This window comes from Triturus cristatus, chromosome 11 (assembly GCF_964204655.1).
Source record: "Triturus cristatus chromosome 11, aTriCri1.1, whole genome shotgun sequence".
Classification (NCBI taxonomy): domain Eukaryota; kingdom Metazoa; phylum Chordata; class Amphibia; order Caudata; family Salamandridae; genus Triturus; species Triturus cristatus.
The window spans coordinates 37,244,050-37,259,652 of NC_140594.1; positions in this window are offsets into that span (position 1 = coordinate 37,244,050).

Sequence of the window (15,603 nt, forward strand, 5' to 3'; positions counted from 1 at the left end):
CCGGCAATGTCCCGGGGTGCCCACCCCTGGGAAATTGCCATTTCATTGCAAACTATGCTTTGCTTCATGGAAGCGAGAGCAGAAAACCTGCTCTCAATTCCATGAAGTGAAGCAGTTTGCTTTTGGACAAGGGGAGCTGCATATCAGCAGCTCCCTTTGTCCAAAAGCAATGCCGGCTCCCGCAGGAGGCAGGGAGCTGGCAGGGACCGCTAGAGCTTTGGGGCTCCCCTGCAGTCCCCAACAAAGAGGCCAGGTCCAAAATTAAAAAAGAGAAAGCTCTTGCTTTTTCTGCACTGCTTTTGCTTCTTTCTGACCTCTCTTGCAAATTTCTGTATCCCTCTTACCTCTTTCTGCACCCAGTTCCCTTTTTCTGTACCTTTCTTGCCTGTTTCTGCATCTCTTCTGCCTCTTTTGGCACCTCTGTTGCATTTTTGTGCACTTCTCTTGCCTCTTTTTGCACCACTCTTGCCTATTTATGCACCTCTGTTGCTTCTTTCTGTTCTTCTCTTGCTTCTTTCTGCACCACTCTTGCCTCTTTCTGTACCCCTTTAGCCTCGTTCTGCACCTCTCCTGCCTCTTTCTGCACCTCTTGCCTTTTTCTGCAGTTCCCTTGCCTCTTTCTGCACCTCTTTTGCTTCTTTCTGCACTTTTCTTGCCTCTTTCTGTACCCATCTTGCCTCTTTCTACACCTCTGTTGGTTCTTTCTGCACTGCTATTGCTTCTTTTTGCACCTCTGCTGCAAATTTCTGCATCACCCTTGCCTCTTTCTATACCCCTCTTCCCTCTTTCTGCACCTCTCTTTCCTCTGTCTGCATGCCTGTCCCCTCTTTCTGTACCCGATTTGCCTGTTTCTGCAACTCTCTTGCCTCTTTCTGCAGTTCTCTTGCCTTCTTCTGCACCTCGCTTGCCTCTTTCTGCACTTCTCCTGCTTCTTCCTGCACCCTTCTTCCCTTTTCCTGCACATCTCTTGCCTCTTTCTGTACATCTCTTGACTCTTTCTGTGCATCCCTTGGTTCTTTCTGCACTTCTCTCTCGTCTTTCTGCACCCCTCTTGCCTCTTTCTGCACCTCTGAGGCTTCTCTCTCTTGCTTCTAGCTGCGCCCCGCCGTCTTTTTCTGCACCCCCGTTGTCTCTTTCTGCACCCGTCTTTCCTCTTTCTGCACCTCTCCTGCTGCTTTCTGCAGTTCTCTTGCCATTTTCTGCACCTCTCCTTGCAGCTTTCAGCATTTCACTTGGCTCTTTCTGCACTTCTCTTGCTTCTTTCTACACCTTTGTTGCTTCTTTCAGCAATTTTCTTCCTCTTTCTGAACTTCTCTTCCTTCTTTCTGCACCCTACTGCTTTTTTCTTTATCTCTCTTGCCTCTTTGGCAACCTCTTCTACCTCTTTCTTCACCCCATTTGCCTCTTTTTGCACCTCTGTTGGTTCTTTCTGCACTCCTATTGTTTCTTTCAGCACCCCACTTGCCTCTTTCTGCACTTCTCTTGCTTCTTTCCACACCTCTGTTGCTTCTTTCAGCAATCCTCGTGCCTCTTTGTGCACTTCTCTTGCTTCTCTCTGCTCCTCTCTTGCAAATTTCTGTATCCCTCTTACCTCTTTCTGCACCCCTAGTCCCTCTTTCTGCACCTTTCATTCCATTTTCTGCACCTCTCATGCCTCTTTCTGCACTTCTCTTGCTTCTTTCTACACCTCTTTTGCTTCTTTCAGAAATTCTCTTGTTTCTTTCTGCACTTCTCTTGCTTGTATCTGCACCTCTCTTGCATCTTTCTGCACATCTGTTGCTTCTTTCTGAACCTTTCCTGCCTGTTTCTGCACCTCTCTTGCTTATTCCTGCACTTCTCTTGCTCTTTCTGCTCCCTTTGCACCTCTTTCAGCACCTCTGTTGCTTCTTTCTGCATTTCTCTTCCTTCTTTCTGCACCCCTCCTGTCTCTTTTTGTACCTCTCTTGCCTCTTTGTGCATCTCTCCTACCTTTTTCTGCAACCATCTTGCCTCTTCTTGCACCTTTGTTGATTCTTTCTGTACTGCTGTTGCTTCTTTCTAGACCTCTGTTGCTTCTTTCAGCAATTCTTTTCCTCTTTATCAACTTCTCTTCCTTCTTTCTGCACACCTCTTGCCTCTTTCGGTATCTCTCTTGCCTCTTTGTGCACCTCTCCTACCTCTTTCTGCACCCCTCTTGCCTCTTTTGCAACCCTCTTGGTTCTTTTTGCACTGTTCTTGCTTCTTTCTGTACCTCACTTGCCTCTTTCTACACTTCTCTTCCTTCTTTGTGCACCCCTCCTGTCTCTTTCTGTACCTCTCTTGCCTCTTTGTGCACCTCTACTACCTTTTTCTGTACCCCTCTTGCCTCTTTTGCACCTCTGTTGGTTCTTTCTGCACCTCTCTTGCTTCTTTCTGCACCACACTTGCCTCTTTCTGCACTTCTCTTGCTTCTTTGTACACCTCTGTTCCTTATTTCAGCAATTCTCTTGCCTCTTTGTGCACTTCTCTTGTTTCTTTATACACCTCTCTTGCAAATTTCTGTATCCCTCTTATCTCTTTCTGCACCCCATTCCCTCTTTATGCACCTTTTGTGCCATTTTCTGCACCTCTCTTGCCTCTATCTGCACTTCACTTGCCTCTTACTGCACTTCTCTTGTTTCTTTCTTAACCTCTTTTGCTTCTTTCAGAAATTCCCTTATTTCTTTCTGCACTTCTCTTGCTTGTTTCTGCACCTCTCTTGTATCTTTCTGCACCTCTGTTGGTTCTTTGTGCACCTCTACCACCTTTTTCTGCATCCCTCTTGCCACTTTTTGCACCTCTGTTGGTTATTTCTGCACTGCTCCTGCTTCTTTCTGCTCACACTTGCCTCTTTCTGCACTTCTATTGCTTCTTTCCACACCTCTGTTGCTTCTTTCAGCAATCAATTCTGCTCCTCTTTCCAAACTTCTCTTCATTCTTTCTGCACCCTCCTGCCTCTTTCTGTATCTCTCTTGCCTCTTTGTGTACCTCTCCTTCCTCTTTCTGCACCCCTCCTGCCTCTTTTTGCACCACTGTTGGTTCTTTCTGCACTGCTCTTGCTTCTTTCAGCTCCCCACTTGCCTCTTTCTGCACATCTCTTGCTTCTTTCTACACCGCTGTTGCTTCTTTCAGCAATTCTCTTGTCTCTTTGTGCAATTCTCTTGTTTCTTTCTGCACCTCGTTTGCAAATTGATGTATCCCACTTACCTCTTTCTCCACCCCTATTCCCTCTTTCAGCACCTTTCTTGCCTGTTTCTGTACCTCTCTTGCCTCTTTATGCATCTCTGTTGCATCTTTCTGTACTTCTCTTACCTCTTTCTGTACCCCTTTTGCCTCTTTGTGCACCTCTCCTGCCACTTTCTGCACCTATATTGCCTTTTTCTGCAGTTCTCTCGCCTCATTCTACACCTCATTTTCTTCTTTCTGTACTTTTCTTGCCTCTTTCTGTATCCCTCTTGCCTTTCTGTACCTCTCCTGCAAATTTTGCACCCCTCTTCCCTCTTTCTGCACCCCTCTTCCCTCTTTCTGCAATTCTCTTGCCTCTGTCTGCACCCCTGTTCCCTCTTTCTGCACCTCTGTTGTCTGTTTCTGCAACTCTCTTGCCTCTTTGTGTAGTTCCCTTGCATCCTTCTGCACCTCTGTTGCCTCTTTCTGTACCCCTTCCCACTTCTTTCTGCACCCCTCTTGCCTCTTTCTACACCCCTGCACCCCTCTTGCATCATTCTGCACCTCACTTGCTTATTTCTATCCCCCTCTTGCCTCTTTCTGCACCTTTCTTCCCTCTTTGGGCATCTCTCTTGCCTCTTTCCGCTCTTCTCTTGTCTCTTTCTGCACCCCCTTGCCTCTTTCTGCACCTCTGTTGCTTCTTTCTGCACTCCTCTTGCTTTTTTCTTCATCTCACTTTCTTTTTTCTGCACCCCTCTAGTCTCTTTCTGCACATCCGTTGCTTCTTTCCGCACTTCTCCTGCTTCTTTCGGCACTTCTCTTGCTTCTACCTTTTTGTACACAATTTTACAGAGTATGCTGTTTAAACACAGGTATTCAAGTATTTGTATGTTTATTTTTATGTAACGTGCCACAAGGTAAAAGCAGATATACCCATATGCATGCCTTCACAAACTTGGTCAGACTTACAACGGTGATATGCTTAGGATTGCTGTTTTATTTTTAGGCCTAACATTCTGAGCAGTCAATGAATAGTGAACCTTCAAGACAAAAGTGAGGTTTAAGACCTCTTGGAAGACATATTAGTGATTAGGATAATTTGTATGAGTCTGTTGTAAGGTACAGTCAAAGTAGGCCTCTTTCTGCTCCTCTGTTGGTTCTTTCTGCACATCTCTTGCTTCTTTCTGCACGTTTCTTCCTTGTTCTAGCTTTAAGTTGCCTCTTTCTGTACTTTTCTTGCTTCTTTATGCATCTCGATTGCAAATTTCTATATCCCTCTTACCTCTTTCTGCTCTCCTGTCCCCTCTTTCTGCACCTTTCTTGCCTGTTTCTGCACCTCTCTTGCCTCTTTTGGCACATCTGTTGCTTGTTTCTGTACTTCTCTTGCATCTTTCTGCACCTCTCTTGCCTCTTTCAGCACCTCTGTTGCTTCTTTCTGTACCCCTCTTGCCTCTTTCTGCACCCCTCTTCCCTCTTTCTGCACCCCTCTTCCCTATTTCTGTAATTCTCTTGTCTCTGTCTGCACCCCTGTTCTCTCTTTCTGTACCTCTTTTGTCTGCTTCTGCAACTCTCTTGCCTCTGTGTAGTTCTCTTGCATCCTTCTGTACCTCTGCTGCCTCTTTCTACACCCCTCTTGCCTCTTTCTGCACCCCTCTTGCCTTTTTCTGCACCCCTGTTGCTTCATTCTGCACTTCTCTTGCTTCTTTCTGCCCCCTCTTGCTTCTTTCTGCACCCTTCTTCCCTCTTTGTGCATCTCTCTTGCCTCTTTCTGCACTTCTCTTGCCTCTTTCTGTAACCCTCTTGCCTCTTTCTGTACATCTGTTGCTTCTTTCTGCACTTTTGCTTTTTTCTTCATCTCTCTTGCTTTTTTCTGTAACCCTCTTGTCTCTTTCTGCACATCCGTTGCTTCTTTCTCAACTTCTCTTGCTACTTTCTGTACTTCTCTTGCTTCTACCTTTTTGTACACAAATTTGCAGAGTAAGCTGTTTAAACACAGGTATTCAACTATTTGTATGTTTAATTTTATGTAACGTGTCACTAGGCAAAAGCAGAGACACGCATGCATACCTTCACAAACTTACAACAGTAATATGCTTAGGATTGCTGTTTTATGTTTGGTCGGCATAACATTATGAGCAGTGAATGAATATTGAACTTTCAAGAGAAAAGTGAGGTTTAAGACATCTTGGGAAGCAGATTAGTGATCAGGCTAATTTGTATGAGTCTGTTGTAAGGTACAGTCAAATTAGGCCTCTTTCTACTCTTCTTTTCTGCACATCTATTGCTTCTTTCTGCACCTTTCTTCCTAGTTCTGAACATCTGTTGACTCTTTTTGCACTTCTCTTGCTTCTTTCTGCGCCTTTCTTCCTCTTTCTATACATGTCCTACCTATGTAGGAATAGTTAGAAATTAGCATTTAAAACCATTAGAAATTAATTGAAAAAAACATAGGTATCAGGGGCATTATAGTTAGAAATTAGCATTTAAAAAACCTTTGAAATTCTGTGAAAACACCATAGGTTTCAAGGACATTATACTTAGAAATTAGCATTTAAAAAGCCTTAGAAATTCACTGAAAAAACCACAGGTTTCAGGGACGTTATAGTTAGTTCTACATTTCACTCGCACAAAACCAGAGAAATTCATTTGAGATGTCATCAGTGATGTCACGAGTGATGTCACTGACCATGTCATGAGTGATGTAATATGTGACGTCATCAGCAGTGCATTGCGGGCACGCAAGTTATAGTTAGCTGAACTAAGTATAACGGGGGAATTTCAATGGTTTTCTACAAGTGAAATGTCCAACTAACTATAACGCCCCTGAAACCTATGTTTTTTTCAGTGATTTTCTAAGGTTTTTTAAATGCTAATTCCTAACTATAACGTGCCTAAAACCTATGTTTTTTTCAGTGAATTTCAAAGGTTTATTAAATGCTAATTTGTAACTATACCGTGCATGAAACCTATGGTATTTTCAGTTAATTTCTAAGGTTTTTTAAATGCTAGTTTCTAACTATGCCTACAGAGGTAGGACATGTGAAGAAAGAAGAAAAAGAAATGCAGAAAGAAGCAACAGAAGTCCTCAAAGATGAAGAAAAGTGCAGGAAGAACAAACAGAGGAGCAGAAAGAGGCCTTGTTGCAAAATCATCCTGTACCCTCAACTTTTACAGATGGGTACTGGTGGTAACTGACTCTGACTAACCAGTCCTAGAGCCAGTGCTATGCTAAAAAACACTTAGAATACAGTTAAAACACCCACATACACTAGGGAACACTATGCGTTGGGGTACCCCTGTGATTACCATGGCCTCCTCTGTAAGACCCTAGTACATAATAGGGCAGGGGGATTAAACCTACCTCTTAAAATGCACCACAGGGCATGTTTGTACACTGGTGAAGGGAGGGGGGCTGAGCTGACGTGTGCAAACACGCCCTGTGGCCGCTTTAATTGCACACGTCACCTCAGGCCCCGTCCCCTCCCTTCACCACTGTGTCAACACGCCCTGCGGCCATTTTAAGTTGTGAGATTAAGTCCCCTAGAATCCTGAGGGTCCCGAGGGTCCAACTAGCCCACTAGGTACCTCCAGTAAGCGCCACAGAGCTGTGTTGCAGAGAGGTGTAAAAAGGGGCACAGCCTGGACCACCTCTCTGCCACGCAGCGCAGTGCCGCTTATTGGAAGCACCTGGAGGACTAGTTAGACCCCAGGGGCCCTCAGGATTGAAGGGGAATTATTTCCCCAACTTAAAACGTGTCACAGGGCGTGTTTGCACACGTCACCTCAGGCCCTGTCCCCTCCCTTCCCCACTGTGTAAACGCGCCCTGTGGGTGTTTTATGTTGGGAGATTAAGTCCCCTTGAAGCCTGAGGGTCTCTAGGGTCAAACTAGCCCACTAGGTACCTCCAGTAAGCACCGTTGCAGAGAGATGTAAAAAGGGGCACGTCCTGGACCACCTCTCTGCAACACAGCGAAGTGGCGCTTACTGAAAGCACCTGGTGGACTAGTTGGCCCCAGGGACCCTCAGGATTGAAGGGGAATTATTTCCCAAACTTAAAACACCCACTGGGCGTGTTTGCACACGTCACCTCAGGCCCCGCCCCCTCCCATCACCACTGTGTAAACGCGCCCTGTGGCCATTCTAAATTGAGAGATTAAGTCCCCTTGAATCCTAAGGGTCCCTAGGGTCAAACTACCCCACTAGGTACCTCCAGTAAGCTCCACAGAGCTGCGTTCCAGAGAGGTGTAAAAAGAGGCGTGACCTCTAACACCTGTCTGAAACACAGCTCCCTGGCACACACTGGAGATACCTGTTTGGCTAGTTGGCCCTTAGGGACCCTCAGTATTAAAAGAGAGTTAATCCGCCAACTAAAAACGCGCCACGGGGCGCTTTTGCACAGTGGTGAAGGAAGGAGCATGGCCTGAAGTGACATGTCTGCAAACACACCCTGTGGCGAGGTTTAAATTGGGGAATTAATTCCTCCTCAAACCTGAGGGTCCCTGTGGCCAACTAGCCCACCAGGTACCAACACTATGCGCCAGAGTGCTGCCTTGCAGAGAGGTGTTCAGAGGCCACACCCCTTTTTACAACACTCTGCAAGGCAGCTCCGTGGCGCTTACTGGAGGTACCTGATGGGCTAGTTGGCCCCCTGGGACACTCCAGATGGAAGAGGAATTAATTCCTGAACTTAAAACGTGCCACAGGGCGCGTTTGCACACATATCCCCTCAGGCCCTGCCCCCTCCATTCACCACTGTGCAAATGCACCCCGTGGCGCATTTTAAGTTGGGGGATTACCCCCCTTGAATCCTGAGGGTCCCTGAGGTGCAACTACCCCACCCGCTACCTCCATTAAGTGCCACAGAGCTGCGTTGCAGAGAAGTGTAAAATGGGCCGTGGCCTCAGAACACCTCTCTGCAATGCAGCCCCCTGGCGCATACTGGAGGTTCCTGTTAGGCTATTTGGCCCCCAGGGACCCCCAGTATTCCAGGGGGTGCGTTTTCAGAGTGCTGAAAGGAGGGGGCGTGGCCTCCGGCGTGATGCCGGTATTTCTTTTTTTCTTTTTTTGAAAGAGGGGCTGCATAGCCCCCCTTCCTTTTCTTATTTTTTTGCCCTGGGTACCCCTTCCCCAGGGCCTGTCCCATAATTTAAAAAAAGAAAAAATTTTGGAAGGGGGCCGCGTGGCCCCCTCCTGAGGCCTTAATCAGCCCCGGGGACCCCATCCCTCGGGGCATGGTCTTTTTAAAAAAAAAAAAGAATTTTGGGAGGGTGTTGCATTGCTCCCCTCCTCTTGCCACTAAAGGCCCTGGGGACCCCATCCCCCGGGGCCCGCCTTTCTAATTTATTCATTTTTTTTTGGGGGGGGGAAGGTGGGCCGCGCGGCCCCCCTCCCGGGCCACTAATAGACCCCATCTCCCGTGGCTGGCCCTCTCCTTTGGGGGCCGTGGGGGGTTCCCCTATCCCCCCGCGGTCCCGCTGGCTCCCGCCCTGCCATAGCAAACTACAGTGTCCCGGGGTGGACACCCCGGGACACTGCTGGAACCGGCCCTGGGGGGTGGCGGTCCCCAGGGCCATCATTGGCTCCAGGGGGGGGCATGCGGCCCCCCTCTCACCAATTGAGAAAGCCCCAGGGGGTGGTGGTTCCCAGGGCTGGGGGTCCGTCATTGACCCCAAATTTATATATTTAGAGCCACGGGGAGGTGGCGGTCCCTGGGGCGTGTGGGGGGCTTGAGCCCCCCCACCCAGGGTATTTTTCTTTTTTTAAATACACAAGCCCCAGGGGTGGCAGTCCCCGGGGCTGCGGGGGCCATGAGACCCCCCAGCCATTCATTTTTGAAGTCCTGGGGGGTGGCGGTCCCCAGAGCTTGGGGGCCCATTTGGGCCCCCCAACCCAATACATGCATAGCCCCCAGGATTTGGCCCCCCCGGGGGCCAATTAGCAATGAAGCGCGGGAGCCCGTGCTTCATTTATTTTTTTTATCGGCAGGATCCGTGCACCGAGCACGGATTTTGCCGATTTTAAAAAAAATGTAAAAATCTTTTTGGCCCTGAGCAGGCCTAGGGGGTCAGGGTGTTTCTACCCTGCCCCTTTTTGGGTTCTGCGTGTGTTTTTCTTCTCTTTTCTTGTGCCCCGGTTCGACCGAGGCACAAGATGGCTGCCAACACTTCCTGGTTTGGAGTGTTGACAGCCAATTAGCATACAGCTCGTGTTCGGCAGGGTGCGCGGATACACCGCGCCCATAGATATATCTATGATTTTGCTTTTGGTTTTCTCAGGAATTACTGAACGGATTTACACTATTTAAGCAAAAAGTACGAGTGTGAACCAAGATCTACCTTTCTGCCAAATTTGGTGTAATTCCATTCAGCGGTTCGGGCTGTATCTGCGACTAACGGTCCATATGGAAAATTGCATGGGGAAAACACGTTTTGGGACCCCCGTTTTTTCTCGGCCCCCGCTTGATGAATCACCCCGAGACTTTCAGGATAGGAGCAGAACGGAGCGGGCAACAAGTTTTGAAAATTTCATGAAGATTCTTCAACCGTCGCCAAAGTTATTCCAAATAGAATGTTGCAGATTTCCTATGGATAATAGGACCTAACTATAACTACCTACTGGCGACCGCCAGTAGGTTATATATATATATATATATATATATATATATATATATATATATATATATATATATATATATATATAAATATTACCTACTGGTGGTCGCCAGTAGGTAGTTATAGTTAGGACCAAGTTTCCATAGGAAGAGCATTTTTTGTTTTGCTTATAACTTTGGCGTTGTTTGATGAATCTTCATGAAATTTTCCAAACTAATTCTTTGTTCATGTCAGCTCCTATTTCGGGGGTGATTCGTCAAGGGGGGGCCGAGAAAAAAGGGGGTCCTAAGACATGTTTTCTCCATGTTAATTTCCATAGGAAACTTTAGACAAGGCTACAGGTCGAACGGGTGAACGAAATTACCCCAAATTTGGCAGGGAGAAGGGTCTTGGTCTAGAAAGCTTGCTTTTGTTTACTTGTTGTAAATCCATTTAGTAGTTTTTGGGAAATATCAAAATTTAGTGTAGGCCAGAGGTAGCGATGAGCAAGGGCCCACTGCCACATGCATACGTTGGTGGCCCCACCGGCCTGTGTATTGCAGGTTCAGTGGCACCACGTGTCGCCGGCCTTGCATATTGAAATATGCCTCACTGATCGAAAGGAGTGTGGTGCTGTGGTCGGTGCCACGGACTTGGGGTCACTGCCATTCAGGACTCAGGACACAGTTACACATGTGGAATCGGCTTGTGTTAAAGAGGGTTAGTGGGACTACAGTAGGCCTGGGCAGTAAATTCTGTTCCGCTCGTGGAATTTGCGGAATTTCGGTAATTTCGCGTTCCGCGGAGAACGCGAAATTAGCCAAAATTCTGCTTTCCGCGACTTCGCGAAATTTTTTCTTGTTCGCGTTCTCAAAATGCGTGTTCGCGAGATATTTCTCCCCGAGCACACAAACAGCAACTGTGAACAGGAAAAAAGCATCGCGAACAAGCAATTCCGCGTGTTCGCGGAATTTCTGCATGTTCGCGGAGATTTTTTAACCGTTTCGCGGAGATTTGCGTAATGCGATTACGCAAATTCCGCCCACCCCTAGACTACATTCGCCGGCCTTGCATATCGAAATATGCCTCACAGATCGAAGGGAGTCTGGTGGTGTGGTCGCTGCCATGGACTTGGGGTCACTGCCATTCAGGACTCAGGACACAGTTGCACATGTGGGATCAAATTGTGTTGGACAGTGTTAGTTGGCACCACGTGTCCAAAATTCAAATTGGGAGGTCTGCTGCCCGCAGTCTAGACTGCTAATCAGTGTTCATTTGTACTTGAAAATGAATTTGGTGATTGTACTAAAGCTATAACTGATGTAAAAAATGTTCAAGAAGAAAGGATACTAAAAGAATATTATGTAGATTTGATGTCTGTAATGGTTATTTGCCTACTGGACTCTGTAGTTAATGAATGAAGAAATCATTTTCATTGTGAGCCCTACTGAGTGCAGTGTAGGCATATGATGAAAAGATGAAATAAGTATAGAATACACTGACGCAGTGTTTTATTTTCTGAGTACAATCTTGTTGTTAGAAATTAGCAATAACAATTGGAATTGCGAGCTGTACTGCCTGCAGTGTAGACTGCTATTCCATGTTAGTTTGCATTTGAAGATTAATTTGGTCATTGTAGTAAAGCTATAACTGATATAAAAAAAAGTTCTTGAAGCGAGGATACTAAAAGGATAATATGCAGGGTGTAAGACTTGCCTACTGGAGTCTGTAGTTGCACATGGAAATACCCCTCACTGATTGAAGGGAGTGTGGTGCTGTGGTCGGTGCCGCGGACTTGGGGTCCCACCCATTCAGGACTCAGGACACAGTTACACATGTAGGATCGGCTTGTGTTAAAGAGAGTTAGTGGCACCACGTGTCGCCGCCATTGCATATGTAAATATGCCTGACTGATCAGAGGGAGTGTGGTGCTCTGGTCGCTAGCACGGACTTTGGGTCACTGCCATTCAGGACTCAGGACACAGTTACACATGTGGGATCAGCTTGTGTTAAAGAGGGTTAGTAGGACTACGTGTCGCCGGCCTTGCAAATCGAAATATGCCTCACTGATTGAAGGGGGTGTGGTGCTGTGGTTGTTGCCACGGACTTGGGGTGACTGCTATTCAGGACTCAGGACACAGTTACACATGTGGGATCGGCTTGTGTTAAGGAGGGTTAGTGGGACTACGTGTTGCCGGCCTTGCATATCGAAATATGCCTCACTGATCGAAGGGAGTGTGGTGCTGCGGTCGCTGCCACGGACTTGGGGTGACTGCCATTCAGGACTCAGGACACAGTTACACATGTGGGATTGGCTTATGTTGAACAGAGTTAGTGGCACCACGTGTCACTGCCATTGCATATGGAAATATGCCTCACTGATTGAAGGTAGTCTGGTGCTGTGGTTGTCTCACGGAGTTGGGGTCACTGCCATTCAGGACTCAGGACATAGTTTCACATGTGGGATCGGCTTGTGTTGAAGACGGTTAGTGGCACCATTTGTCGCCGGTCTTCCACAGTGTAGGCCAGATGTAGCGGTGAGCAAGGGCCCACAGCCATGTGCATATGTTGGTGGCCCCACCAGCCTGTGTAGAGCAGATTCAGTGGCACCACGTGTCACCGGCCTTCCATATACAAATACCACTCACTGATCAAAGAGAGTCTGGTGCTGTGGTTGCTGCCATTCAGGACTCAGGACACAGTTACACATGTGGGATCGGCTTGTGTTGAACAGGGTTAGTTGGCACCATGTGTCGCCGGTCTTCCACAGTGTAGGCCAGAGGCAGTGGTCAGCAAAGGCCCACAGGCAGGTGACGTTGACTTAAGCTGCACTGTTTGGGAGCATTTGGTCATCTTAACCCATTATAGTCTCCTACACAATTTGCGTCGCTACTAATCTTGAATTGAGAACTGTGTGACCCCAGTGTAGGGTGGAGGGAGCGGTCAGGATGGGCGCGCAGCCACGTGGCGTTGAGTTGAGCTGCACAGTTAGTGGCACTTGAAGTAATCAGCGTGTGCACACCCTGCGATGATACGTGGTCCCGGTGGGCCGCACTAGGAGCAATGCGTTTTGTCTAATGAATTCGGCCTTGATAAGGCCTCATGGCGATTACTTATGGTGCAGTGAGTTAGTAGCACCTGAAGCACACAGCGTGTGTGCACCCTGCGATGATGCGTGGTCTGGGCGGGCTGCACTGGGAGCAATGTGTCTTGCGAACTGGACTGCGTCATCTGCAATCGCCACTGCATCTGAATTGTGCTCCCTGCCGTCCACAGTGTAAAGCAAAGGCAATAGTCGGTACAGACGTAAGTCTGCGGTGCTGTGCCGCTGGGCTCGTAGGGGGCCTGTGTCGAGGAGGCCCGCAGTCATGGCGGCATCCACGTGCCAGGGTGAGGGCTGCTGCTCTGACAGACTCGTTGGTCTTCCCACAAGTGAACCACGCCTAGGGCCTGGCCTATTTATTCATTCTCCTACGCTGGAGTGGTGTACGTTGGAGAAGCCCACTCTGCTTCTGCTTCCAGGGGGACAACACAGCTACATGACCGAGATCTTCCCGACTGCCTTAGGTAACATGGTTGCGTCCACTGTGCACAACACTACACATATCAATAGTATATCTCCACATGGAGAGGTTTGTGCTTTGCATAGTGAGGTCTGTGCAGCACATCAGCGTTACACTTGGCATTGTGTGCTTTATTATTGATGGGTGACTTGTCTCCTTCATATATAGTTGGTTGCCACATCTCCCAACATTCAGCTATTGTGTGGCTGAGGGACATGGCGTTTTGGGAAGGTCCGTTCTCCTGTTTTGCGCTGCCTCGGTGGTAGTAGAGGGGGTGGTCCGGGGGGGAGGTTCTGGTGGTGGTGGCACTGGGTGTTGTGGCCTTGTTGGGTGTTGGAGCTGCATGATCAATAGCTCTATCACATGTTGGTCTTTAGATATGGCTGTTAGTTGGGTCCAATTCACGGAGTAGATAGTCGACCTCCTTACACCAGTCAAAGGTTGATGTTAATTTGTTACTGCTAACTCAGCTTATCGCCTGCTTTTTGGATCACATTGCAGATTTGGCTGGTTGTTGAAAATATGGGGAAGTGGTGTTTTTGTGGTTTTTTTGCACGGGAACGCCTACTTTGCATTTCATTAGCGTTAGTTTTGGCTCTCGTTTGTGATGATTTTGTTGACTTATGGTATCGATGGAAGAGTGGTGAGATTTGCAGTTTTCAACAAGTTGAGAATGGGATGATAATTAAAAAACACAGAAAAAAGATAGGTTTAATGAACATTATAATTAGAAATCATAGGTTTTCAGGCACACTATAGTTAGAAATTAGCATTTAAAAAACCTTAGAAATTCACTGAAAAAAACATAGGTTTCAGGCACGTTATAGTTAGAAATTAGCATTTAAAAAACCTTTGAAATTCACTGAAAAAACCATAGGTTTCAGGGATGTTATAGTTAGTTGGACATTTCACTCATAGAAAACCATAGAAATTCCCCTATTATAGTTAGTTGAGCTAACTATAACTCGCTTCCCCGCAATGCACTGCTGAGGACATAACATATTACATCATTCATGACATGGTCAGTGACCTCACTGATGACATCACAGATGACATCTCAAATGACATCACGGATGACATCACTGATGATATCATCCACGTCAAAATCTGATGCACCTCCTCCGACCCTAATATAACACTTGATACACCCACTCTAAAATACAGACTATAATGTTCGAAACCATGAACACACCAATACCAGTTGGTACATATCCACTCACTAATTCCTAGGTCTACACACACATCCATTAATTCACCCATACATTCGCTCATACATACAGTCAGCCATCAATACAGCATTATCATATCCAGTCACATATTTATACAGACACTCACACACCGCCTCTCATTCATAGAGTTATTCACACACCTAGTCAGTAATGGAAATAATCAATCACACTTTCATTTACTCACCTGTACAGTTATACAAATACCACGTCACTTATTTAAACATATACTAACACATACTTACACTCTAATACAATAACTAATACAGGCACACACTGATCCATACAGGCACTCTCACAATCACTCACTCTCACATATAGTCATTTATACAGTCCAAAACTCATATATACTGCCTTTCACATATGGAGTTACTCACACATGTACCACTGAGGCATCCATTCACTCACCAAGACACTCATACACACACTCGCCCAGCCATACAGCCCTTCACAGATACAGACTTGAATACATATACCCAGTGACTTATCCACTCACACATCTATGCACAGTGTCACACCCCCCACCCACCCAAACAGACACTCAGTCACCCATACAGGTAGTCAGACAAGCAATCAATAGCTCATATAGATCCTCATTTAGTTGCTAACCAAACCATGGAACTGCTTACACACCAACTGACAACCTAAACTGTGTTAATGTCTGTATCAGTTGCTAACACATGCATTAAGCAAGACACAATTAATCACTCACTTATACAGTCAATCACACACCTACTTAATCATCCAGCCTGGCTCTTATACACCCATTCATTATTCAATACACCTTGGCATACATATATAAAACATATTTACATTTTATAGAAACACACATTCACTGGATGATGTCATCAGTGATTTCATCAGTGATGCCATTTGAGATGTCATCAGTGATGTGATCAGTGATGTCACTGACCTTGTCATGAATGATGTAATATGTGACGTCATCAGCAGTGCATTGCGGGGGCGTGAGCAATAGTTAGCTCAACAAACTATATATATATTATCTACTGGCGGTCGCCAGTAGATAGTTATAGTTATGACCTATTTTCCATAGGAAATCCG